Source organism: Rhinatrema bivittatum, chromosome 18, assembly GCF_901001135.1.
Source record: "Rhinatrema bivittatum chromosome 18, aRhiBiv1.1, whole genome shotgun sequence".
Lineage (NCBI taxonomy): Eukaryota > Metazoa > Chordata > Amphibia > Gymnophiona > Rhinatrematidae > Rhinatrema > Rhinatrema bivittatum.
Window position 1 is genome coordinate 36,776,756 of NC_042632.1, and position 12,245 is coordinate 36,789,000.

Here is a 12,245-nt window from a genome sequence, read left to right on the forward strand (position 1 = left end):
AGGAGAGAGACAGAGAGTACAGAGGAAGTGGAAACTCATTTCTGCATAAGAAAGAAAAGGAAATATATCACAGTGACACAGTAAAAAATAATGTAATAAGGAAGAACTGTGAGAGCAATGGCTTATTTTCTTCTTTCACTGATAAAGAGATGATATGACTCCTGAGCGTATGAGTGCTGCTCGTGTAATGATGTCAACATGTTTTGATGTTTAATTTCCCTTTACTGTTCGTCCGCCCAGATCAGTCCAGATGAGTGGGTTTATGCATCCCTACCAGCAGATGGAGGCAGAGAACAAAACTTTGAGGCACCGCTACATAACTGAGAGCGCCACCTGCAGTCCCTCAGTATTTCTCTGTCTCCAGCAGATGGGAGAGGTGCAAACCTGCAGAGAGAGTAGTTAATAAAAAAAAAAGAAAAGAAAATAGAAGAAGGAAGAGACCAGAAGAGATTTGTAGAGTTCCCTGAGGGGTTAAGTACCTTTGTGGGCCATTCCTTAGGTGGGGCCAGGTGAGTGGGTGGGGGGGGGGGGGGGGGGGGTTTGACTATTTCTGGCTTCAGCTCGCAACAGATATTGAACAGAACCGGTCCCAGAACTGATCCCTGAGGCATCACTCATCCTTCCTCACAGTAGGTTCCCTTTACAACTACTCACTATCGTTTATCAGTCAACCAATTCCACCATCTTGGGATCCATTCCCAGCCTTTGCAATTTGTTCATGGATCTCCTGTGCGGGACTGTGTCAAAAGCTTTGCTGAAATCCAGATAAATCACATTAAGCGCTCTTCCTTGATCTAATTGTCTAGTCACCCGCTCAAAAAAAGTCAATCATACATGTCTGACATGATCTTCCTCTGGTAAAACCATGCTGTTTTGGTTCATTCAACCCAATGCATTGCAGAAGCGTCTCCATTAGCTTTCCCACCACAGAGCTAAGGCTAACCAGCTTATAGTTTCCAGGTTCCCCTCTGCTATCATTTTTGTGGAGCAGGACCACCACTGCCTTTCTCCAATCCTGCAGCACCACTTCCCGTTTCCAAGAATCTATTGAACAGGTCTTTCAGCGGACCTGCCAGCACCTCTTTGAGATCATAGAAACATATAGAAACATAGAAACATAGAAATGACGGCAGAAGAAGACCAAACGGCCCATCCAGTCTGCCCAGCAAGCTACGCAGTTTATCCATTTTTTTTTCTTTTTAATCTTCCCCCCCCCCCCCTTCACTATTGGCTTCCAGCACCCTCCGGCCCCAATTCCCTTCCACCCCCCCCACCAATGCAGATAGCAGTGCCGTATCCGCATCCCAATGAACATCCAGCTCAATCTGGGGTAGCAACTGCTGTAATAAACGGCCACACCCCTGCCCCATACTCTTACCCACCTCTGTTTTGTTTGTTTTTTTGTTTTTGTTTTTTTGTTTTTTGTTTTTTTGGAGATGGCAGCCCTCCAACCTTCCGCTCCGTGAAGGTGGAACACAAACCACTGGCATCCCGCTCCGTGAATGCCTCTGTGGCTACTGCCGCTCCGTGCAGTATTTTGCTGCCTGAAGGTGAAACAACTACTGGCCACTGGCATCCCGCTCCGTGAATGCCTCTGTGGCTACTGCCGCTCCGTGCAGTGTTTTACCACCTCCTCTATATTTATGCCCACTAGACTTGATGGATCCACAGTGTTTATCCCACGCCCCTTTGAAGTCTTTCACAGTTTTAGACTTCACCACTTCCTCCGGAAGGGCATTCCAGGCATCCACCACCCTTTCCGTGAAGAAATACTTCCTGACATTGGTTCTTAGTCTTCCTCCCCGGAGCCTCAGCTCATGACCTCTGGTTCTGCTGATTTTTTTCCGTCTGAAAAGGTTTGTCGTTGTCTTTGGATCATTAAAGTTTATCAAGTATCTGAAAGTCTGAATCATATCACCCCTGCTCCTCCTTTCCTCCAGGGTGTACATATTTAGATTCTTCAATCTCTCCTCGTACGTCATCCGATGAAGATCCTCCACCTTCTTGGTTGCCCTTCTCTGTACCGCTTCCATCTTGTCTTTGTCTCTTTGTAGATACGGCCTCCAGAACTGAACACAGTACTCCAGGTGAGTCCTCACCAAGGACCTGTACAAGGGAATAATCACTTCCCTTTTCTTACTCGATATTCCTCTCTCTATGCAGCCCAGCATTCTTCTGGCTTTTGCTATCGCCTTGTCACATTGTTTTGCAGACTTCATATCATTAGACACTATCACCCCAAGGTCCCTCTCCTGCTCCGTGCACATCAGCCTTTCCCCCCCCATCGAATACAGTTCATTCGGATTTCCACTCCCCATATGCATGACTTTGCACTTCTTGGCATTGAATCTCAGCTGCCATATCTTCGACCACTCCTCCAGTTTCCCTAAATCCCGTCTCATTCTCTCCACTCCTTCCGGCGTGTCCACTCTGTTGCAGATCTTAGTGTCATCCGCAAAAAGACAAACCTTACCTTCTATCCCGTCCGCAATGTCGCTCACAAAGATATTGAACAGGACCGGTCCCAAAACCGATCCTTGCGGTACACCACTTAAAACGGCTCTCTCTTCAGAGAAAGTTCCGTTTACCATCACACATTGTCTTCTGTCCGTCAACCAATTTGCAATCCAGGTCACCACCTCGGCCCTCACTCCTAAGCTTCTCGTTTTATTCACCAGTCTCCTGTGTGGAACCGTATCAAAAGCTTTGCTGAAATCCAAGTAGATGACATCGAGCGCTCTTCCTTGATCCAATTCCTTGGTTACCCAGTCAAAAAAGTCAATCAGATTTGTCTGACAGGATCTTCCCCTGGTGAATCCATGTTACCTCTGGTCCATTAATTCTCCTGACTGTAGATAGTTCACTATTCTCTCTTTCAGCAGTGACTCCATTACTTTTCCCACCACCGAAGTGAGGCTAACCGGTCTGTAGTTGCCAGCCTCCTCCCTGTTCCCACTCTTGTGAAGTGGGACCACCACCGCTCTTCTCCAATCTCTTGGTACCACTCCTGTTTCTAGGGATCTATTGAACAGGTCACACAGCGGACCCGCCAGAACATCTCTGAGCTCCCTCAGTATCCTTGGATGAATCCCATCAGGCCCCATAGCTTTGTCCACTTTCAGATTCTTTAGCTCTTCCCATACATTTTCTAATGTAAAAGGATTTTCATCTATTCCACTTCCCTCCAGTTTCTTGTTGTGTAGAGATGGTCCTTCTCCAGGGTCTTCTTTAGTGAACACAGAGCTGAAGTATTCGTTTAATATTTCTGCCATTTCTTCATCTCTCTCCACACAATGATCATTACCACCTTTCAATTTCACTATACCACTTTGGACCTTTCTCTTTTCGCTGATGTATCTGAAAAATGTTTTGTCACCATTTTTTTATCTCCTTGGCAATCCTCTCTTCCGCTTGACTTTTTGCCAACTTGATTAATTTCTTCGTCTCCCTCAGTTGAAACAAATATTCTTCTTTGTGCTCCTCCCTTTGGGATCTTTTGTATTTTTTGAATGCTGTTCTTTTAGCTTTAATTTTGTCAGCCACCTCCTTTGAGAACCAGATAGGTTTCAATTTTCTTTTGCTTTTCTTTACATTTCTAACATATAGTGCAGTTGCCTTGGTGATTGCTCCTTTTAGATTGGTCCACTGCTGATCCACATCTCTCTCGTTCTCCCATCCTTTTAGTTCTTCCTCCAGGTACTTCCCCATTTCCTCAAAGTCTGTGTTTTTGAACTGTAAAACTTGGGTCTTTGTGGTTCTTTTCCCTATTCTTTTAGTGATATTAAACCATATCGTTTGATGATCACTGGTGCTGAGGTGGGCGCCCACCTGGACATCGGAGACATTATCTCCATTAGTGAGCACTAAGTCGAGTATAGCTCCTTCTCTCGTGGGATCCAATACCATTTGTTTGAACAAAGTTACTTGCATGGCATCCACTATCGCTCTACTATTTTTAGTTTCTGCAGATGGGATTTTCCAGTCTACATCTGGCATATTAAAGTCACCCACGATCACCACTTCTCCCTTCTTACCTATCTTATGGATGTCTTCAACCAGATCTCTGTCCAGCTCTTCCTTTTGGTTTGGAGGCCTGTAAACCACTCCAATATAAATGGATGCTCCGTCATCTTTTTTTAGGTCGACCCATAGTGCTTCTTCCTTGCCCCAACTTCCTTGCAGCTCAGATGCTTGGAAGTTGTTTCTGACATAAAGAGCCACACCTCCCCCTTTTCTATCCTCTCTGTCCTTCCTTAACAAGTTGTAGCCTGGTATTGTTGTATCCCATTCATGAGATTCTGTGAACCATGTCTCTGTGATAGCAACAATGTCCAATTCTGCCTCTGTCATTAGGGCCTGTAGATCTGGGATTTTATTTCCCAAACTATGAGCATTTGTGGTCATAGCCTTCCAGGTACTCTCTTTAAGGTTATTGCTTTTCCTGGACTCCTTATGAGACTTTAGTTGAGATTTGTTATTCCCTTCACTCTTTCCTTTTGCAGTTGTGCCACTGTTGACAGAGTTATCCATCTCAATTAGATTTTTCTTTTGGTTATGGAACTTGATATTTTGCATGCATTGTGTTTTTTTTCTCTTTTCTGGTAACACTTCAATGTTTTTCTCAAGAACTTCATTAGTTTTTAATATAGAGAAGGCTTTTTGTTCTTTTTGCATTTGGTACATTGTGTGTCTCCTCATCACAGGTCTAATTCTACCAGAGCCCACTGTAATCCTGGATTTTAAAGAATTTCTTAATGACCTGTTTGAGTGGGAGGGTATACCTGTTGGCTGTCCATTCGTCAAGAATGGGTGATTGTGGGTCCTACCTGAGCCTAATGAATCTCCTTTTCTTGACTCTTGGTTTTTCTGTGATATTGGGGAATTAATTTCTGAGTAATGCAATGTGGGTGTAATACTTGTAATTGAAGCTAATTGAGCTTTAACCTCAGTCAGCTCCTTTTTCAAGGAAGAGAGTTGTGCACAAATTGGGCAAGCTCTAAGTTTCCAGATGCTTTCCCTCAGAATACAGGCTCCACAGCAGTTACATTGGATAGTCCTCATTTTGGTAATATATGATTTGTATTTCCTTGACTTATCAATGTACTAATGTATCTTGCTGCTAATGTTAAGTTAGGCAGTCTTTATTAGAAAACAAGCCCCAGGGGTGGGTGGGTAGAGGGGTAGCGTGGGAGGGAGTCAAACAGTGTAATCTGGGACAAGCTGGGTAAAGCAGGGCACTTCCTGGAGCAATAATAGTCCTCTATTAAATGATCTCTCAGTACTTATGTGCCAATGTTAAACAGATTATAAAGATAGCTCTACAATAAGAGAAATGCAGGTATACTGAATCTTAAAGCAAACGAATTAGCAAAGAACCAGACCAAATATATACTCCAGCCTCTTCACTGACCACAATGGCTCTCCTTCTCACTAACTTTACCTCCCCCAAGGTCTGAGACACACCCAATCCAGTTAGATGAGGTCACTTCTGGAAGTGTATCTGTCCTTTTTGATCAATTGCTTTAAAACAGACTTTATGCCCCAATATAAAAATTTGACCAGATTATTTATGCCAGCTAACTCCAAAAAGAGAGAGATTTTACAGATTAAAAGCTGGAGTGCTTTTTTGTTTTTTCTTTTTTTAACGTTATGGCAGAGCAACGTTATGGCAGATCCTTCAGTATCATGGGGTTGTACCTCATCCAGCCCCATGGCCTTGTCCACTTTCAGTTTTCCTAGTTCCATCCAAACTCTCTTTTCCATAAACAGAGTGGTATCTAACCCATTCCCATCCGTGCTCTTACTGTCCAGCAATGGTCCTTCCCCAAGGCCTTCTTTAGTGAACATCGAAATGAAGTGTTTGTTTAATGTGTCTGCATTTCCCTCATCTTTCTCCTCACAGTAACCCTTGTCACTTTTCAATCTTACAACAGCACCTCTGGCCTTCCTCCTATTTGAAAAATGTTTTGTCGCCTCGCTTTACCTCTTTGGCGACCTTTTCTTGGAATCAAGCTTTTGCCACTCTGATTTCTTTTCTCAACTTTCAGCCTCCCCAGATTTTCTTCCCTGTGTGCCTTTTTATGTGTTCCTTTGTACTTTCTGAACACTGAAAGGAGGATATGATAGAAACACACAGATACTGAGCAGAAAGTACAAGAAAGTACAATTGTCCACAGATAAGAAGCTGGAGAGAGGGAAGTTCAGAGAAATTACAAAGAAATATTTATTTATTTAGGAATTTTGTATACCGTTGTTCCAAAAGAAGATCACAATGGTTTACAGAATTAGCATTTATAGTCATGGTCAACGATCATGTGCTTAGTGTTAGCGTTCACCTTTCTAATTCAACATCGCAGCGCATACAAATTTTAGTTCATAATTAATAGGGATGTGAATCGTTTTTTGACGATTTAAAATATCATCCGATATATTTTAAATCATCAAAAATCGTTAGAGGCGATATATAATAGGAATTCCCCCGATTTATCGTCAAAAATCGTAAATCAGGGGAAGGGGGAGGGGAAGGGGGAGGGGGAAAAAACCAGCACACTAAAACAACCCTAAAACCCACCCCGACCCTTTAAAATAAATCCCCCACCCTCCCGAACCCCCCCAAAATGCTTTAAATTACCTGGGGTCCAGTGGGGAGGTCCCGGTGTGATCTTCCACTCTCGGGCCACGTCTGCGTTAATGACGCCGGCGCTACCTTTGCCCTGTCATATGACAGGGCAAAGGTAGCGCCGGCGCCATTTCAGTTCCTGTCCCCCGACGTCAAGAGCGCAGAAGATCGCTCCCGGACCCCTGCTGGACCCCCAGGGACTTTTGGCCAGCTTTGGGGGGCCTCCTGACCCCCACAAGACTTGCCAAAAGTCCATTTTGCACAAAATGGCGCCGGCCGTACGGCAACACGATTCGACTGCAGGAGGTCGTTCCCGGACCCCTGCTGGACTTTTGGCATGTCTTGTGGGGGTCAGGAGGCCCCCCCAAGCTGGCCAAAAGTCCCTGTGGGTCCCTGGGGGTCCGGGAATGACCTCCTGCAGTCGAATCGTGTTGCCGTACGGCCGGCGCCATTTTGCGCAAAATGGCGCCGGCCGTACGGCAACACGATTCGACTGCAGGAGGTCGTTCCCGGACCCCCGCTGGACTTTTGGCAAGTCTTGTTGGGGTCAGGAGGCCCCCCCAAGCTGGCCAAAAGTCCCTGGGTGTCCAGCGGGGGTCCGGGAGCGATCTCCTACGCTCCTGCCATCGGGGGAAAAAAACAAAATGGCGCCATTTCTACAACGCACCGGAGGCCCGAGAGTAAAAGATCACACCGGGACCCCTCCCCCTGGACCCCAGGTAATTTAAGGCATTTTGGGGGGGTTCGGGAGGGTGGGGGATTTATTTTAAAGGGTCGGGGTGGGTTTTAGGGTTGTTTTGGTGTGAGTAAGAGAAACTAGTAATTACTAGTAAACTAGTAATTATATAATGTATGTTCGAATAGCGCTATCTCGGGAACAGTTAATGCAATTATCAGGTTTATAGCAGCTTACATTCTATCATATGCTTTTCTAAAGAGCCATGTTTTAGTTCAGGCTTGAAGTTCTTTCTTTCTGTTATCTGACATAATGGTTCTTATTTATTTATTACTTACTTTTTATTTCTTAGACGATGATATTTAGCTGGAATAATCTACCCACAGAGGTGGTGGAAACCAATACTGTTCAAGAATGGAATCACGACTGGGACAGTGGTAAGAACAGGCCTGAGAGGCTGGATAAGAAATGGGGTGGGCGAGGGGGAGACTGAATGTTTATTTAAGCATAGGAGCCTGTAATGCTCGCTTATCCAGAACGGGAGGGGACTACAGCGAGCACATGACATCACTGATCTGGGTGGTCAGCCTTGCACAGCTGACAGCTCCAACAGGCCGATTGGGCCTCATCTGCTACAATGCATTATATTACGACATCACACACATGATGTAAACAGGTAAGCGATATTTAAAAAAAAAGGTGCTATCTAGCTTGCAGACATCTCTTTATTTCGATTGAACACTAAATCGAGGCATCGCAAAACAAATGTGTGCAGCTCCCCCATCATAGGAGATGCCACATTATTTTAAAATAAGAAAGACACTCTGGAAATGAAATGGGCCTTTTTTTCAGCATCCCCGGCCCCCAACTCCTCCTGTCACCGGCGCGGGTGGGGAACACTGCGACCAGCGCTGCGGCGTCTGAGCACCAGAGGGCGCTGTGTGCCCCCTGCCTGGAGCGGAAGTGCCGTGGCGCCACCCACCGCTGCGGCCCGTGCAGGTGCACGTGACAGCGCCGAGTCATGTGACCGCTCCCGGGAAGAGCGCGGAAGCCGGCCCGGGAGCCAGCGGGCGGCGAGGGCAGGTGAGTAAAGGGGCGGCTGCAGGGCGGGGGCAGAGGAACCGGGGCGAAGGGAAGAGAGGCCGCCGCCAGCACGTGGGAGCCTGTAATACCGCGCCGGTGACGGTCACAGGCAGTGTGCAGTGGGTGAGACTGCAATACCGAGGCAGACACAGCCCGCAGTGAATGAGAGCGTATTGCCATTACTGAGGCAGAGACAGTCACAGGCAGTCCGGGGTGAGACACCGAGATAGTGACAGTCACAGGCAGTCCGGGGTGAGTAACCGAGACACTGACAGTCACAGGCAGTCCTGGGTGAGACACCGAGATAGTAACAGTCCCAGGCAGTCCTGGGTGAGTAACCGAGACAGTGACAGTCCCAGGCAGTCCTGGGTGAGTAACCGAGATAGTGACAGTCACAGGTAGTCCGGGGGAGTGTATTATTGAGGAAGTGACAGTCTGCAGTGAATGAGAGTGTATTGCCATTACTGAGGCAGAGACAGTCACAGGTAGTCTGGGGGAGTAACCGAGATAGTGACAGTCACAGGCAGTCCGGAGTGAGCGTATTATTGAGGAAAAGACAGTCTGCAGTGAATGAGAGTGTATTTGCCATTACTCAGGCAGAGACAGTCACATGCACTCCGCTATGAGTAATACGGAGATAGTGAAAGGTATAGACAGTCTGGAGTGAAAGAGGTTATTATTGAGGAAGTGACAGTCTGCAGTGAATGAGAGTGTATTTGCCATTACTCAGGCAGAGACAGTCACATGCACTCCGCTATGAGTAATACGGAGATAGTGAAAGGTATAGACAGTCTGGAGTGAAAGAGAGGTTATTATTGAGGAAGTGAATGAGAGTATATTGCCATTACTGAAGCAGTGACAGCCACAGGCAGTCTGAAGTGAGCCGTAATGTAATACTGTGACAGTAACAGGCAGTTTGGCATGCGGGAGAGTATAATTCTGAGGCAGTGGCTCACAGGCAGTCCCAAATGAGTGAATGTAATACTGAGGCACTGACAGTTTTCCTGCTTACTTTGGGGGGGGGGAGGGGGCAAGGAGTAGGAAGGTCATATTGGTAGGGGGCCAGAGAAAGCCAGTTCAGCAGTAGCACGTGGAGCAGTTCGGTGGGGGGCACTGCCCACCCATGCCACCCTCCCAATCTATGCCTATGGATAGGCTGGCTACAGCTAGTGTTTCGCACTGGCTATATCGGGAGGGAGAAAGCAGGAGATCAATGTTGATCTTCACCAATGTGGTTAATGGATACATCTTTGTAGCCAATGATACAATGTTTCGGGAGAACCGTGCGAACAATTAAAGCAACAAAGTTGCAAGTGGCTTTAACAAGAACTCCAGCCGAACACCTGCTGATGTCTGAGTTGGGGTCTTGGACTTCTGTGATGTAGTCTACACTTGGGTATAAACTGTGGGGATATTTTGGGAGAGATTTGGATTTAATATTTGCTTTTCCAAACCTGTGCTCAGGTGGTGGAGCTCTGCCCCAGAGAGGACTTTCAATCTAACAGACCAATGCAGGAAGCTGAGTGTTAAAACACTGTATGGTTGATTTCAGCACACAGGTTTAACACTCAGATTAAAATATTTTTTAACTCCCGATGCAGTAAGCTAATGCTATGGAAATGCATTGGCAGCTTAAAAAGAAAAGCAGGATGCCTTTCTCTATATGCATCACTTTGCACTTGTCCACGTTAAATTTCATCTGCCATTTGGATGCCCAATCTTCCTGTCTCGCAAGGTCCCCCTGCAATTTATCACAATCCACTTGTGATTTAACTACTCTGAGTAATGTAGTGTCATCTGCAAATTTGATCACCTCACTCTTTGTTCCCCTTCCCAGATCATTTATAAATATATTAAAAAGCACCGGTCTAAGTACAGATCCCTGAGGCACTCTACTGTTTATCTTTTTCCACTGAGAAAACTAACCATTAAATCCTACTCTCTGTTTCCTGTCTTTTAACCAGTTTGTAATCCATGAAAGGACATCGCCTCCTATCTCATTGTTTGTTTTTTTAATTTTCTTAGGAGCCTCTCATAAGGGACTTAGTCAAACTCTTTCTGAAAATCCAAATACACTACAGATCCAGTTGTGACTTCTGAAAAATCAGAAACGTTTCACTTTGCAAAGGGAAGAGGCAGGTTATTGCTCTGACCTGAGGGCGTCATCTGCATATCCTGATGGATTTGAAAGTTCCTAGTGCTCCTGCTACGTTTGTTGCAGAAACAGCTTTCAGGAAGCCTGCTTGATTTCAGGTCCTCATTTTGCACTCATCACCTGAGAGCTCCTAAAAAGCCTGAAACCCTGCAGCAGTGACCTTACCAGAGCTTCCCCCCTTTGTAATAATTCAGTCAGAACTTACAACAAACAAAATCACCGGACTTCTCCTTTACTGTTTCTGATTATTTCATGCCCAGAGAGAGAAATGTGCTTACGGTTTGTGGAAACTATAGCTTATTAGGTCACTCTTAGCACCAGGAGACAAAGAAATTAGGGCACAGATGTGCTGCTCAGTGTCCGAAATCCGATCACTTGCATATGAAGCATGAACTTGGAGGAGCTGTTTTGTAATGAAAGAAGCAGCCTTCTTAGTCATTAAAATGTGATTTCTGCATAGTCAGGTAGTCTTAACACGGCAAGCACAATAGTTTGGTGGGAAATATATTTGACGTGATACAGCTTTGGAAGAGGAGCAGGGAAGGAAATTCCAAGATCGGTTTCTGTAATCGTCATAAAAGGTTGATTTAAAAGAAATTCTAAAAAAGCAAGAAGTAATAGGAAATAACAAGAAAAGCAGGCTTTGGAATAAAACCAGGAGGAAAAGCAATGGAATCGGGGAAACTGGATAAAAATGTTAAAGAATCTAGCAAGTGCTGCTGATGTAACGTTCACCGGGCTACAAATTGTAACAATTCTGTTTTGTAGTACATAAGCTTCGTTCAGTAGAAAATATGTGACAGTCTTACCAATAACACATTAAACAAATAACGTTCAATCAGTTCTCTCACATAAATAATACTAGCAACTGTACCTGTTCTACGCCCAGGCGGCGAGCCTTTTTGTTGGCACATCTGCTCTGGTATGGAAGCGTCAGCTGGAAAGCAAAAACGAAATTGTTTTCATCCAGGGCAAGGGACATGGAGGAGGGCAAGGGACGTGGAGGCACATTTGCTAAAGCCAGGGCAGGCAAAGTTTATTTACCAAGCTCTGTCTCGCACTCCCCCACACCCCCTCTCCTCTCTCCCCCACACATTCTCTCTCACCGGCATCATCCTCCCCTCATATAGGATCCCTCTCTCTGAAACCCACACTCAAGCATCCCCCCACCCACCCTCTCTTACCTCCCATGCTCTCTCTCACACCCTCCTCTTACCAACCATGCTCTCTGTCAGCCCCCCTCTCTCACACACACATTCTCTCCCACCGTCATCCTCTCCCCATGGCCTCTCACACCCTCCTGCTCTCTCTCACCCTCCCCGACACACATTCTCTCTCACCGGCATGCTGCGGGACCCGCGCCGTTTGCGGCGAAGTTGAAGGCCCGGGCACGCCAATCGCGGCACACGGGGGCCTTTCCATTTTGCCGCGTACAGCGTGCCGGGCCTTCATCTTTGCCATGAATGGAGCGTGTGCCGCGGGACGTGCTCCGTTCGTGGCATGTCAGGGTCTCCTCTGCTATTTTCTGCCTGTCCCACAATGACCGCTGTCCTTCCGGTTTTGAATAGTCTTCCGGTATGGAAGGAATTGTGTGGGAAGGAGGAATTGTGCGCAAATTGTGCATTCCGCAGTAGCGCTGAATTCCTCCAGGAGTACCTCTTGTAGCTGGTGTCACATGGCCTCTGTACAGAGTGTTTGAGCCTCCAAGGCGG

General features: G+C 46.2%; 1 protein-coding gene across 4 annotated transcripts in view; it reads left to right on the forward strand.

The window, feature by feature from the left end:
• The first annotated feature begins 7,883 nt into the window (after positions 1-7,883).
• The window catches only part of LOC115080019 (proton-coupled amino acid transporter 1-like), a 52,639-nt gene continuing 48,277 nt past the window's right edge, over positions 7,884-12,245 (forward strand). The window contains exons 1-2 of one of the 4 annotated variants that reach the window (XM_029584027.1): positions 8,325-8,378; positions 10,404-10,631. The gene's annotated coding sequence lies outside the window, so the exon portion shown is untranslated. Of the gene's footprint in view, positions 7,972-8,155; positions 8,379-8,476; positions 8,502-10,403; positions 10,632-12,245 lie in introns of those variants that run through there. The other 3 variants (XM_029584028.1, XM_029584026.1, XM_029584029.1) reach the window with 3 other exon arrangements.